Raw genomic sequence first — 16,172 nt, forward strand, 5'->3', positions numbered from 1 at the left:
CTGGTGAATGTTCTTTTGTTTCTAAATTTTGCAGCCCTTTTCTATATTTTTCTTATGACATTTTTTGTCTCAATATCATGCCAGTTTTTCCCTATATTATTCATTACTGAATAAATTGGCTTTTTCTAGACCAGCTATTTGTAGGTTGGTTGGAGGGGGAGCAGCTGTAGCCCTCTAAGCTTTACACCCAAATAATTGCTTCTACTTTACTGCCACAGAGGCAGATGACTTCCTGCAAACGTGGCTTCTGCATGTGATTCTTCATCTAGCTCTATGTCTTATTATTTGAAAGAAATGGGGTCTCACCCTGCTAACCCATTTCTTACACTTAGTTTTCAGCAAAAACTAAGGACAGCTTCCCTTCAGGAAGTTGTTTGTGCTAGTATTATCTTGAATCTGCTACCTCTGGACTAATGAGTCACTCTCCATATTTCTTGTCTTCATTGCCTTCCTTGTGACTTTTAACTGATCTGTGAATTACATCTGTCTCATAGTCTTTTGGAAACTGTGGTTTGAGGGTCATGTACTTATTGGAATCGCTTCTTCTTTCTCTATTGTAATAGGAGGGAAAAGCCAAATATGGGAGCAGGCACTCTTATGTTTTGTTTTTGTTTTTGTTTTTTTCTGATTTAATGATGATGAAGCAATTTCTATCTAATAAGTTCTACTTTCTCTATTAAGTCCGAGACATAGGGCAGTGATGGCTTGTTTAAATATTTAGGAAGAATAAACAAGGTATGAAAAAGGGATTGCAGAGAGTTTGAAAGCAAAGTTAAAGAGACATTTGTTAATATTGCTGGGATTTTCTGAGTACTAATTTTGTTTGCATGATCACACATGTAGGGTGCTAGATACTAATCTAGATGGTTGATTCTTATCTGCTGGGCAAGAGATTGATCATCTAGATTCAAATTTTTCCAGGTTAATGCTATTGAAAAAGACGCAAGCTATAATGACTATGTGCTCCTAATAGAAACAGGGGTTTTAGCAAGAGGGAGGAGAAGCAAATGTCTATAAGTAATATTGAGGAACAAGGAAGATACCAATTTCAACTTCTGAGTTACCTGGATTATGAAAGGGAAAGAAAAAACGTCCACTTGAGATGCTAGCAAGATAAAGAAAGAATTTTTTAGGAACTACCAAATTTCAAGTTAGATAAGTAAATGAAGGAAACATTCAGAGAAGCTGTGCATATACAGCAGTTTTCTGATAATGAAGCAAGTTTCTGAAAACAGACTGAAAAGATCATGGGGAACAACTCTGAGTAGCTAAGGAGGTTCCTCTAACCATCTCCAGTTTTCAGTGTTCATTAATTTTCCTAATTGGGGCTAGGGAGGTATGCCTGAGTTGATTCTATTAGAGTCATAAGTTCAGTGGTACATACATAATAAGTGAGAGAATTGGACGAGACCCAGAACCTCTCTAAACCAGTACTTTCTTGTTTTCATAATGCTGTTATGAAGATGAGGGGAGATCACACATATATAAAGAAAGTAGCAAGCATGAGGCCTGGCATAAAGTAGAGACATCAAATATTTGTACCTTCTTTCTTTCTCATTCTGTAAGGTATTCTGTGAAGGTTTCGTTGACATACAGTAAAGATCTTTTTGATACATTCTAGTGAGGTCTGTCTTTAGCACTTTCCTTTCATAGGCAGCTATTTTGGGCTGCCTCTTCCCTCATTCCCTTTCATAGATGCGGTCTCCTTCCCTACCTTCACTTCTGTTTGCATTGGAAGTTATCAGAAGACTTAAGGTGGGTATGAACACTGTCTTCTTATATTGCTGTGGTCTTATTGCTGACTTGGCTATGACAATACATTTTCCCAGAATTATGCCTCTTCTTCCAATATTTCTCTGCTATAGAAAATATAGGCATGTATAAATTTGCCATGGAATGAAAATTCCCAGGGGCAATGGTTTTAGGTATATATGTCAACATCATTCTGCCTTCGAGATCCTAATTCCTCGGAGTTTTACAGTATAATCATGTAAGGCTTAATATTAAGAATTAAGTTGGGTGGCAATTTTAAAGAGAGTTGGGTATCAAGCAAAGAGCTCTTTCACTATTTGACAACTTATCAGAGAGGCATTTCAATCTTTTAGTGTTTCTTCTACATCCACTTTTCCTTTGACTATTATCATAAGCAGGATATGGATGACCAAGGGTCCTCTATATTGAATTGACAGGGTGCAGACAATTAGGCATTGTTGTCTTGCTGATACATTCACTGTCAAACTGTGACAACAGCTGGCAGAGGTGAAAGATGCCCTGGGAATATTTCTAGGAGATCAAATGAGAAGTCTTTCTTTGAATGTGATAGGTGTTGTTTATGGATCCCTTGAGGAGAAAGTGTCTCTCTCAATATGAGTTAAATGTTTAATCTCTGTACTGTGCTGAGAACACTGTCCAGGCTAAACAAATCATGTCCTTTTATTCCATTCATATGCAGTTGAACAAAGAGTTATCATTCTAACTGCATTTAAACATGTAAACCTGACCTATCTCTATGCAGCAATGTCTCTTTCTATTAGCTGCAGATAATATAGCATATAATTATGTAATACAACCATGTGCTGTATTTGTAGTCTCCTCAGATAGAAGGGTGTTGAGTTATGCCAAATGAATCATGTAAAACACGTACAGGTTATTTGCTAATTGGCCAATTGTCAGGTACTAAAATTCAGAGGAATAAAGGGGCATAATAATTTGACATTTGCAAAATCCCTATTTTCTACTGGTTTACAACCTTCTGAAATAAATATATACATTGACCAGGTTCAGAGTACAGCTGCACCAGCTGTAAGATTGAATGCATTCTGAATTCTCATCTCTACTCTATTTTCACAGATTGCTGTGGAGTTGTTGTGAGGAGTGGCCCACTTGGTTTCAGAGCAGAATGACAGTTTATTATCCGTGAGTGACTGGGTGCATAGGGGGTGGTGGCAGGGTGGGGTGTTAGTAAGAGAGAGGAGGAAGAAATGAAGAAAGGAGGGAGAGAAGTCAGAGCACGTCACACAATAATAATGACTGTTGGGAGTGACTGCTGCATTACAGCAAACTATTCTCTATATTAGAAAAGGCCATAAAGGGAAAAGACTGATAAGAAATGTATTACATGATTTCTAAGGCACATAGACTTCTGATGTTTTCTTTTTCTTTTTTAAAAGGTGGAACCAAATCCAATAAGCTAACCTCTGAATGGATTTCCTTTTAGTTATTCTGAGTTATGAATTCTGAGTACCAGATACTGAATCAGAGAGAACTGCCCCAGCGATGATTACCAGTTGAACCACAAAGCTCTTCAAAGTGGGTTGTATCTTTTCTGTGCAAACTCTTCATTCTATTTAACAACATCACTGTATTACTAAGTTATAAAGTGGCATTCTCATTATTGAAATGCTAGAAGTTCTGTACAACTAACTGCTGGCTGGAATTATCTCACAAAAGGTTACTCAGTTTTCATATCTCAAGGAAAGAACGTTACCTTAGAGTTGAAGCTTGAAAAGTAAAATGAAAACTATAAAAAATCAAACCCTTTACCATATTTGGGTCATATTTTAACTTTCCCTATGTTACCATAGCAGAGATTTCTATTGTTCCTCAAAGTCTATGCAAGTAAATGTCCCCTGAAAATAATCAATAAAAGAGAGGACACACAAACAGAAGGTTTTCATGTTATGCAATTGATAGAGTTAAGCTGGATCATTACTTTAGTAATTTGAGTACTGAATTCTCATTCCAGTTGTGTTTTCTCTTTTGTCATCTCTAAAATGTAAACAATCCAATGGCCCTAATTTTAAGTCTGCAACAGAAATTATCATTAGTACTGTTTTCTGGAGCTTGCAAATGAGAGGTGAAGAGTTTTATTATTAAGTACTGCTTGCCAAAGGCAGCAGCTCTCATGTCGTATTTTGCTGGAGCAATGAAGTGCCAAAGCAGGAATGTGCCAGAGTACTCATCATAATAAAGAATTAACTCAAGGTTACAAGGGAGGTTGACCTCAGCTTATTCCTGCTGTAAGAATTCCATAGTCTCTGATCTCCCCATTCCTTGAAATTGTCTTCCAGTTTCTGTTACTAGAGTAATACTTAAGGAGAAACAAGAAGCCACAATTTATTTGATAATCCCTTTTCCTTAGAACTCACATAAGTAAGTAGAACTCAGTGCAGAAGTAGAGAGAAAGTAAATATGAGAAGGGTTTAATCTCCAAGGAGTACTTATAATGCTCCTCTCTGACTTGGCTTAATGGGATATTTTTTAGCTTTGTGTTTTTTAACTGGTGTGGGCTCTCCAGGAATGAAGGGTGGAGATGTGCTCAATTTATACCCAACATATCCTAGATCCATAAATCACAAACTGAGTTCCAGGGTTCATCTGTATATGAATCACTGGGATGCTGATTAAAAATAAAAATTCCAGAGCCACACCCAAAAACTACTGAAAGAAAATCTCTTAGAATAGGGTTCGGGATACTTTGTAAAGTTGCTGGAGAAGAAAGGAGTTGACCTAAGCAACTTTGTAAAACAGTGTTTTGAACAGACAGTGTTAGGCTAAATGCAAAACAAAACAAAACAAAACAAAACAAAACAAAAAAAACCCTACAAAATGGGCTTTTGCTGATAAATTGGTTTCTCACAGTAAAAGGAGTTAGCAATTCCGAAATTACTTGTATAATAGGTTTGAACAAATGAGTAAATATATTGTAGATAATTGAATCAGGTGTCACACTGTCTGAGGAAATAAACAAGGAGGGATGCTAGAATGAACCCTGTGGTACTAGATTAGACTTGGAGATATCAGTATGAAGTTACGTTTGTGTGTATATATATATACACACACACACACACATACATATATATACATACACACACACACACACACACACATATAAGCGACCAAAGATATTTGGAGAAATGGCTGATTCTAGGGCTAGGTCAAAGAAAATAGAAACTGTGCTGCTGCATCTTCTGGTTCATGAAAGTAAGGAAGAACTCAAGAAGAAAAACAAAAGAAAGAAAAGGACATTGGAATCAGTCTAAAAGACATCCCAATTGCCAAAGATGGAACAATTTGAGTAACAAATAACAATATTGGATTATAGCCTAAAGAATAAAATAAATACTGAGAGTCCATACTAACATAAGTAAATAATAGGGATGAAGGGATAAATCCTCCTTGCAGAAAAATTCCAATTAATAAATGTAAAATAAATGAGGAAACTAGAAAATCACCATTAGTATCACAGTGATAGGAAGAGGGATGAGCAAGATGGTGGAATAGAAGGTTATACAGATCTTCCTTCTGGCAAGGACATCAGTTTAACAACTATACACTCATACAAACAAATACCTTTGTAAGAACCAAAAATCAGGTAAGCATTCACAGTACCTGGTTTTAACTTCATATCACTGAAAGAGGCACTGAAGAGGTAGAAGAAACAGTCCTGAATCACTGATGCCATCTCTCCCGGGCCCCCTGGCAGCAGCAGTTTGGAGGGGGGTGGGGGCAGAGCATTTCTGTGCCCTGGCGAGAAGGAGCGCCAGTATTTATGAGGCATTGAACTCAGTGCTGTTCTATCACAGCAGAAAGCAAAACCAGACCAACCTCAGCTGATGCCTGCCCACAGAAGGAGCATTTAAACCAGTCAGAGCAAGAGGGAAATCACTGATCCCAGTGGCTGGAATTTTAGTTCCCACAAACCTTACCACCATGGGCTAACATGCTCTCAACCCCAAATAAACTTGAAAGACAATCTAGACCATAAGTACAATAACACCTATGTGAGTCCTAGGGCTGAACTGGGCTCAGAGACAGTGGACTGGGTGGCACATGACCTATTGAGACACCAGCCATGGTGGCAAATGGAGTCCTGGCATTACCCCTACCCTAAACCTAAGCTACACTGCTCACAGCACCAAAATGGACCTCTTCCCTCCACTTGAGGGAAGAAAATGGAATAGTGGGGAGGACTTTGTCTTGCATCTTGGTCCCAGCTCAGCCACAGTAGGATAGGGCAGTGGTCAGAGTCATGAGGCCTCCATTCCAGGTCTTAGCTCCTGGACATTTCTGGACAAACGCTGTGACAGAAGGGAACCCACTCCTTAAAAAGAAAGACCCAGTCCTGGCAGGTCTCACCACCTGCAAGCTGAAGAGTCCTTGGGCCCTGAATAACCAGCAGCAATACCCAGATGCTTCATCAAGGGCTTGGGGTGAGACTCTGACACTTGCTGACTTCAGATACCAGCTTAGCAACAGGACCTAGAGTACCAAATGGGCACTTGGGTCTCCGATTACAGGACGTTGTTCTGTGATGGCATTTCTGGACCTGCCCAGGGCCAGAGGTGAGCCAAGTCCCCAGAAGGATGGGTCCCTTGCCAGGCAGCATTTACTGCAAGCTGACTGAAGATCCATGGGGCCTTAAGGGAATACCAGTGGCAGTCTGGCAGTACTCCCCATGAACCTGTGGTGGCCAAAGGGAGGGAAGAATGGGAAGGACTGCGTTTTGTGGTTTGAGTGCCAGCTCAGCTGCAGTACAGTAGAACACCAGGTAGAGTTCCAACATTTCTTACTGTAGTCCCTGGCTCACAGAAGGCACCTCTGGACCCACCTGGGGTATGGGGGAACTTGCTGCACTGAAGAGAGTGACAGGCCTGGCTGGTGTTGCCAGAGTGACAGGCCTCGATGCTGTTGCCACCTGGTGATTGTAGACTCCCAGGGCTTTGAGCAATCATAGGTGGTAGCAGCCAAGGAGTGGTTACAGCAGACTTGGGGAGAGACCCAGTGCTGTGCTGGGTTCAGGTCTAACTCAGCACAGTCCTAGGGGTGGTGGCCACAGGGATGCTTGTGTCACTGCACCCCCAGCTCCAGGTAGCTCAGATCAGAGAGACTCCATTTGTTTGGAAGAAAGTTAGGGAAGAAAACAAGAGTCTCTGCCTAGTAATCTAAAGAATTCTTCCAGATCTCAGCCAAGACCATCAAGGCAGTACCTTGACAAGTCTGCAAGAACCACAGCATTAATGAGGTTGAGGTCCTCCCCACAAAGAAGATACAGCATAAATTGCACTATGCAAGTCATTTCAAATATCTGGAAAGCCTTCCCAAGGAGGAAAAATTTCTTGAGCAATACCCCACAAGCACATGCAACCAAAGCAAAAAGGGGCAAATGGGATCACATAGAGTTAAAAATGCTTCTCCACAGTAAAGGAAACAATCAACATAGTGAAGAGACAATCCACTGAATAAGAGAAAATGTTTGCAAACTACCCATCTGACAAAGGGTTAATAACCAGAAAATATAAGGAGCTCAAATAACCCTATAGAAAAAAATCTAAGAAACTGATTTTTTAAATGGGCAAAATATTTGAATTGACATTTCAGAATTCTATCAGATAAGTTTAACAAACAAATTGAAATAATAAAAAAGAATCAAGCCGAAGTTCTGAAGTTGAAAAATAAAATTGGCACAGTGAAGAATGCATCAGAATCTTTTAATAGCAGAATTGATCAAGCAGGAAAAAGAATTAGTGAGCCTGAAGACAGGCTAATTGAAAATACACAGTCAGAGGAGACAAAAGAAAAAAAGAATAAAAAATAATGAAGCATGCCTACAGGATCTAGAAAATAGCCTCTAATAGCAAATCTAAGAGTTATTAGCCTTAAAGAGGAGGTAGAGAAAGAGATAGGGGTAGAAAGCTTATTCAAAGGGATAATAACAGAGAACTTTCCAAACCTAGAGAACGATATCAATATCCAAGTACAAGAAGGCGATAGAACACCAACCAGATTTAACCCAAAGGAGACTACCTCAAGGCATTTAGTAATCAAACTCCCATAGGTCAAAGATAAAGAAAGGATTCTAAAAGCAGCAAGAGAAAAGAAACAAATACACAATAGAGTTCCAACACATCTGGCAGCAGACTTTTCAGTGGAAACCTTATAGGCCAGGAGAGAGTGGCATGACATAATTAAAGTGTTGAAGGAAAAAACTTTTACCCTAGACTAGTATATCCAGTGAAAATATCCTTCCAACTTGAAAAAATAAAGACTTTCCCAGACAAACAAAAGCTGAGAGATTTCATTAACAACATACCTGTCCTCAAGAAATGCTAAAAGGAGTACTTCAATCAGAAAGAAAAAAATGTGTTTTGTTTTGTTTTGTTTTTTTTGAGGCAGAGTCTCGCTCTGTCGCCCAGGCTGGAGTGCAGTGGCGCGATCTCGGCTCACTGCAAGCTCCGCCTCCCGGGTTCCCGCCATTCTCCTGCCTCAGCCTCCCGAGTAGCTGGGACTACAGGCGCCGCCACCACGCCCGGCTAATTTTTTTTTGTATTTTTAGTGGAGACGGGGTTTCATTGTGTTAGCCAGGATGGTCTCGATCTCCTGACCTCGTGATCCGCCCGTCTCGGCCTCCCAAAGTGCTGGGATTACAGGCTTGAGCCACCGCGCCCGGCCAGAAAAAAATGTTAATGGGCAATAAGAAATTATTTAAAGTTACAAAACTCACTGGTAATAGTAAGCACACAGAAAAACACACTGTAGTCATAACACTGTAACTGTGGCATGTAAATTGTTCTTAAGTAGAAAGACTAAATGATAGTAAAAAATAACTATAACAACTTTTCAAGACACAGATAGTGCAAAAAGGTATAAATAGCAACAACGAACATTTAAAAAATGGGGACAAAGTTATGACTTAGAGTCTTTATTAGTTTTTTTTTCTTGCTTATTTGTTTGTTTATGCAAATATTGTTGTTTTCAGTCTAACTAATGTGTTATAAGATAGTATTTGCAAGCCTCATGGTAACCTTAAACCAGAGACCATATAAATGATATACAAAAAATAGAAAGCAAGATGCTAAATCATATCACCAGAGGAAAAATCTCCTTCACTAAAATGAAGACAGGAATGAAAGAATTAAGGAAGAGAAGACCACAAAACAACCAAAAAACAACAAAATGGGAGGAATAACTCTCTACTTATTAATAATAACATTGACTAAACTCTCCAATCAAAATACACAGAGTGACTGAATGGATTAAAAAGTAAAACCCATTGATCTGTTACCTACAAGAAACACACTTCACCTGCAAAGACACATAAACTGAAAATAAAAGGATGGAAAAGATATTCCATGCCAATGGAAACCCACAAAGAGCAGAAGTAGTTATACATATGTCAGACAAAATAAATTTCAAGACAAAAACTGTAAAAAGAGACAAGGTCAGTATATAATAATAAAGGGGTCAATTCAGCAAGAGATTATAACAACTGTAAATATATATGCACTCAACACTGGAGCACCCCGATATATAAAGCAAATATTATTAGAGTTAGAGAGAGAGAGGCCCCAATACAATAATAGCTGGAGACTTCAACACCCCACTTTTAGCACTGGACAGATCTTCCAGACAGCAAATCAACAAATATACATTTGACTTAATCTCTACTATAGACAAAGTAGATCTTATAGATATTTACAGAACAATTCATCTAAGAACTGCAGAATATGCATTCTTTTTCTTAGCACATGGATTATTCTCAAGGATAGATCACATGTTAGGTCACAAAACACGTCTTAAAACATTTTTTAATAGAAATATCAAGCATTTTCTCTGACCACAATGGAATAAAATTGAAAGTCAACAACAAGAGGAATCCTGAAAACTATAACAATACATAGAATTTAAACAATATGCTGCTGAATGGCCAGTGGATCAATGAAGTAAGTAAGAAATTGAAAAATTTCTTGAAACAAATAGTAGAAACACAGCACACCAAAACTTACGAGATGCAGGAAAGCAGTGCTAAGAGGGAAGTTTATAGCTATAAACGCCTACATCAAAAAAATAAAAATAAAAATTTCAAGTAAACAACTTAACTATGCAACTTATAGAACTAGAAAAGCAAGAGCAAACCAAACCCAAAATTGGTAGAAGAGAAGAAATAATAACCATCAGAACAGAAATTAATGAATTTGAAATGGAAAAATGTACAAAAGATGAATGAAACAAAAACTTGTTTATTAAAAGTTAAGCAAAATCAACAAACTTTTAGCTTGACCATGTGATTAAAAAAAGAGGATCCAAATATAATCAGAGATGGAAAAGGAGATATTATAACTGATACTGCAGATATTCAAAGGATCATTAGTGGCTACTATAAGCAACTATATGCCAATAAGTTGAAAAATCTAAAAGAAATGGATGAATTCCTAGACACAGAAAACATACCAAGATTGAACCATGAAGAAATCCAAAACCTGAACAGACCAATAACAAGTAACAAATAAAAAATTATAATAAAAAGTCTCCCACTAAACAAAAGCCTATGACCCAATGGCTATACTGCTAAATTCTATCAAACATTTAAAGAACTATCACAAATCCTACTCAAACTATATCAAAAAGTAGAGGAGGACTGAATGCTTCCAAACTCATTCTACAAAGCTAAAATTACCCTGATACCAAAACCAAACAAAGACACATCATACAAAGGAATATACAGGCCAATATCACTGATTAATATTTATGCAAATATCCTCAACAAATTACTAGCAAACCAAATTTAACAATACATTAAAAATACCATTCATCATGACCAAGTGAGATTTTATCCCAGGTATGCAAGGATGGTTCAACATATGCAAATCAATGTGGCACATCACATCAACACAATGAAGGACAAAAACCATATGATTACTTTAATTCATGCTGAAAAAGCATTTGATAAAATTCAACATCTCTTCATGATAAAAACCCTAAAAAAACTGGGTATAGAAGAAACATATGTCAACATGACAAAAGACATATATGACAGACTCACATCTAGTATCATACTGAATGAGGAAAAACTGAAAGCCTTTCCTCTTAAGATCTGGAACATGACAAGGATACCCACTTTCACCACTGTTATTCAAGATAGTAACAGAAGTCCTAGCTGGAAGAGAAAGGTATAAAAGGCATCCAAATTGGAAAGGAAGAAATCAAATTATTCTTGTTTGCAGATGTTATGATCTTATGTTTGGAACAATCTAAAACTCCACAAAAAAAAATCTATTACAACTGATAAATTTAGTTACAATCACCACACATAAAATAAAATATATAGGAATTAACCAAAGAAGTAAAAGCTCTCTTTAATGAAAACTATAAAACACTGGTGAAAAGAATTGAAGAAGACACCAAAAAATGGAAAAATATTCCATGTTCGTGGATTGATAAATCAATATTGTTAAAATGTTCATATTACCCAAAGCAATCTATAGATTCAATGCAACCCCTATCAAAATACCAATGACATTCTTCACAGAAATAGAAAAAAACTATCCTAAAATGTCTATGGAACCACAAAAGACCCAGAATAGCCAAAGCTATCCTAAGCAAAAAAATAAAGCTAAAAGAATCACATTACCTGGCTTCCGATTATACTACAGGGCTATAGTAACCACAACAGCATGGTACTGGCATAAGAGCAGACACATAGGCCAATGGAACAGAATAGAGTACCCAAAAACAAATCCACACACCTATAGTGAACTCATTTTCAACAAAGGTGCCAAGAACATATCCTGGGGAAAAGACAGTCTCTTCAATAAATGGTGCTGGGAAAACTGGATATTCACATGCAGAAGAATAAAACTAGATACCTATCTCTCACCATATACAAAAATCAATCTGAATGGAATAAAGACTTAAATATAAGACCTCAAACTATGAAACCACTACAGGAAAACATTGGAGGAAACTATCCAAGGTTTCGCTCCAGGCAAAGATTTCTTAAGTAATTCCCCACCAGCACAGGCAACCAAAGCAAAAATGGACAAATGGGATCCCATAAATTTAAAAAGATTTTGCGCAGCAAAGGAAACAATAATCAACAGTGAAGAGGCAACCCACAGAATAGGAGAAAATATTTGCAATCTACCCATCTGACAAGAGATTCATCACCAGAATATATAAGGAGCTCAAACAACTCTATGGGAAAAAAAATCTAATTATCCAATCAAAAAATGGGCAAAAGATTTTAATGGACATTTCTCAAAAGAAGACATACAAGTGGCAAATGGGCATATGAAAAGGTGCTCAACATTATTGATTATCAGAGAAATGCAAATTAAAACTACAATGAGATATCATCTCACCCCAGTTAAAAATGGCTTTTATCCAAAAGAGAGGCATTAATAAAAGCCGACGAGGATGTGGAGAAAAGGGAACTCTCATATACTGTTGGTGGGAATGTAAATTAATACAACCACTATGGAGAACATTTTGGAGGTTCCTCAGAAAACTAAACATAGAGCTACCACACAATTCATCAATTCCGCTGCTGGGTAAATATCCAAAAGAAAGAAAATCAGTATATCAAAGAGATGTCCTCACTTCCATATTTGTTGCAGTTTTGTTCACAGTAGCTGAGATTTGGAAGCAACCTAAGTGTCTATCAACGAATAAATGGATAAATAAAATGTGGTACTTATACACAATGGAGTACTCTTCAGCCATAAAAAAGAATGAGATTCAATCATTTGCAACAACATGGATGGAGCTGGAAGTCATTATGTCAAGTCAAATAAGCCAGCCACAGAAAGACAAACATTATATTTTCTCACTTATTTGTTGTATCTAAAAGTCCAAATAATTGAACCTATGGAGAGTAGAAGGATGGTTACCAGAGGCTGGGAGTGTAGTGGGGATGGGAATGGGATGGAGGTGAGGATGGTTAATGGGTCCTAAAATAGTTAGCATGAATGAATAAGGCCTAGTATTTTATAGCTCAAAGTAACTATAGTCAATAATAATTTAATTGTACATTTTAAAGTAACTAAAAATGCATGATTGGTTTGTTTGTAACACAAAAGTTAAATGTTTGAGTGGATGGATATCCCATTTTCCATGATGTGATTATTATGCCTGTATCAAAACATCTCATGTACCCCATAAATATATACACATAGTATGTACTCACAAGATAATAAATAGAAAAAGAATATCACAATGATAATTCATGCAGGCAATACCAATGGATGAATGGTAAAATTAGTGGTAAAACTTTAAGGAGAAAGAGGATATGTATATAACCTCAGTTTCTTCCCCAAAATATGAATTACTGTGATTGTTTCCTAATACATATTCAAAAATTCTTTGATACTCTTCTGCACAGCAGGTGGAACTTAATTCCCCTACCCTTGAATGTGGCTGGATTCAGTGACTATTTATGAAAACAGTGCAGAAAAATAAAAATAGTAACTTTGCAGTGTAGAAACCCAGCAACACCACTTTGACGGTCATTAAATCCAGCCACACTCAATCAATCATCATTAGTAATAAGCTTTATTGACGGTATTGACCCCATGATATGATGCAATGAGAAAGTGATGTCACCTCTTTTAATATATATCATTAATTCTATAACCTCAGGCCAATCATGAGAAAACATTAAAATTGTCAAGGTCATGAAATAAAAAAAAACTGAGAAGCTGTCACATATGGACAGAGATCTAGAAGACACAACACCTAAATGGAATGTAGTACCCTGGACTGGATCCTGGAACAGCAAAAGGACATTAGTGCAAACATTGAGTAAATTTGAATAAATTTTACAGTCTAGTTAGCAGTATGTACCAATGTTAATTTATTAATTTTGATAAGTGTAATATGGATATATATGATGTTATTACAAGAATCTGGGTGGAAGGTATATGGGAACTCTCTGAAGTCAGCTCTTGTTGCCATAACATGCCCTAGACTTGGTGGCTTAAACAACAGAAGTTTATTTTCTCAGTTTTGCAGACCAGAAGTCTGAGATCAAGGTGCCAGAATGGATAGTTTCTAGTGAGGGCTCTCCTCCTAGATTGTAGACGGCTGCCTTATTGCTATGTCCTCACATGACCTTTCCTTTGCACATGGGCAAGAGGAGAAAGGGAGATCATGTGAGTTTTGTGTGTCTCTTCTTATAAGGACACTAGTCCTATCAGATCAGCTCCCTACCCTTATGACCTCATTTAACCTTAATTACTTCTTTAGAGGCTTCATCTTTAAATAAAGCCACACTGAATGTTAGGGCTTTAACGTATGAATTCTGGGAAAACACAAACATTCGGTCCATAACATCTCTGTACTACGTTTGCAATTGCTCTGTAAATCTAAAATTATTTCAAAACAAAAAGTTAAAATGGGAAATGGAACAAAAATGTAATGTGATAACTTAGTGGAGTCATTACGATGTTTTTTTTCTCATTAATATATGCTAATATAGTTTGTTAAAAGCTAGTTGTTATCACTTGTGTTTTCATAAACACTAAACTGTCCATAAGTGTTTTTTATGCATGGTACTATAGCAAAAACATGACTTTAGTTGTGAAACACATAAGCTGCTAACAGAGAACTAAGAACTGACATTTTTATTAATGTATTATAAAATGTTATATGTATACCAATAAATAGACATCAATGAGGCAATGGGTTGCAAAATCTCATTTTGACAGCAGTCCAGCTCTCCAAGGTCAGTGAGTAATAAGACAAAAGTGTCAACCATTTAAGATAGAAAATAATTTCTGAAGTTTATTCCTGTTGCTTTCTCATCGCCTATAAAACACACACACAAGTAAAAATGCAAACTAACTAATTTCAGTGGTTTGTTAATAATCGGTCTGCAGTGAATTAAACCTGTATTCATTCTGTTATATGTTTTTGGCAGCTTGGAACTCTATATATTTTAGTTTTTCTCTATTCCCAAAATGCAGATTGCTTGATGGTGTGTGAGAGAGCTAATTAGATATAAATACCAACCAGCACCCAAATAACAAGGATCATAATGATCATACAGCTGTGCCATTCTATAAATTGGTTTCTTTTCTAATACTGCGGCAATTCAAACATTTTCTAGCTCCAAAAATGTTTTTCCCCTTCATGGGCCAGATTCAATTAAAAAAAAAAAAAGTCCTGCTAATGCAGGACTTAAAGGCCAGAAAAATCTGAGGCTTTGTGAACTTTTGTTACAAAAGCTAGACGGAATTTTTATTGATTCTGGCCTTCTCTGATTCCTTAACTGATAACACAGCAACATATAGGACTAATGCTTATGGGATCAGTGCAAGAAGAGAAAACTAGATTATAATTGAGGATTGAGAAATAAATAGCTGTCTTCTATAAAACTGAGCCTTATTCATTTCTGTTATGTTTTGTTTTGCCATTTTCTGTTTTGATCTATCATTGAAAAGGTTCAGGGCAGCATTTCAGTGTCACTTTAGAGAAAGCTCTACATTTTATTTAACTCAATGCATATTTATTTAGTGCTTACTCTGTGCCTGGTGCTATTTTAAGTGCTGGTAAGCCAGAGACTTGCTCTTCCTTCCCTCAAGGAACTAACAGTCTAGCTTGGAGAAAAGACCAAAACCCCTTATATTATATGGAAAAATAAACATAAATTGTTATTTCTGTGGGGCAGGGGAAGGTGAGGCACTGCCCTAGAAAATAATGGAGGACTGAGGAATTACCTGAAATAAACAGATCCGGAAGACTTCACTGAGGGAGTGATATTTAAGCTGAGGCCTAATTTAAACTGATGAAAAGAAGCTACTCCATGCCTCCACAGAGAAGAATGCAGCAGAAATTCATGCTACTTACTTGATGTTCATATATCTCCATCCTGTTTTGAAGTTACAAAAAACAGCTACCAACTTGTAGTTAAAAATGGATCTTGAATGCCTTGTTACCCTCTAAGACTCCATTAAAATGATAGCAAAAAGATTAAAGCAAGAAAGAGGCATCCTATTAATAGGACCAAAAGAATAGAAAAGGAGATAACAGGAAACAAAATGTTGCAATACAGAAAGCAGATGGATGAGCGGAAACTGACTTGGCCACCCAGGAAGGCTGAATCCCAAGCTTACAGTAGAGGAAGCCAAGAAACAACCAGATTTTTATCACTGTACCTCCAAAATTCTCAGGAAAGGGTAGTACCAGGAACACCTGGAAGACTAATGAAGGGCTAAAAGCAGGAACAACTGGCTTTAAAAGTTTGCTTGAATTTACGTGAGAAGTTAGAACTCAGACCCCTTCCCTACTTCATGTAACTGACACGCTGCCTTTTCTCTACCTGGGGAAAAATAATGAAAATTAATTCTCTAGCGAAGGTAACATAAACAGTCTCTGGAATGGGAGATACTAGGTTT

Source organism: Macaca nemestrina, chromosome X (genome assembly GCF_043159975.1).
Source record: "Macaca nemestrina isolate mMacNem1 chromosome X, mMacNem.hap1, whole genome shotgun sequence".
NCBI classification, from domain to species: Eukaryota; Metazoa; Chordata; class Mammalia; order Primates; family Cercopithecidae; genus Macaca; species Macaca nemestrina.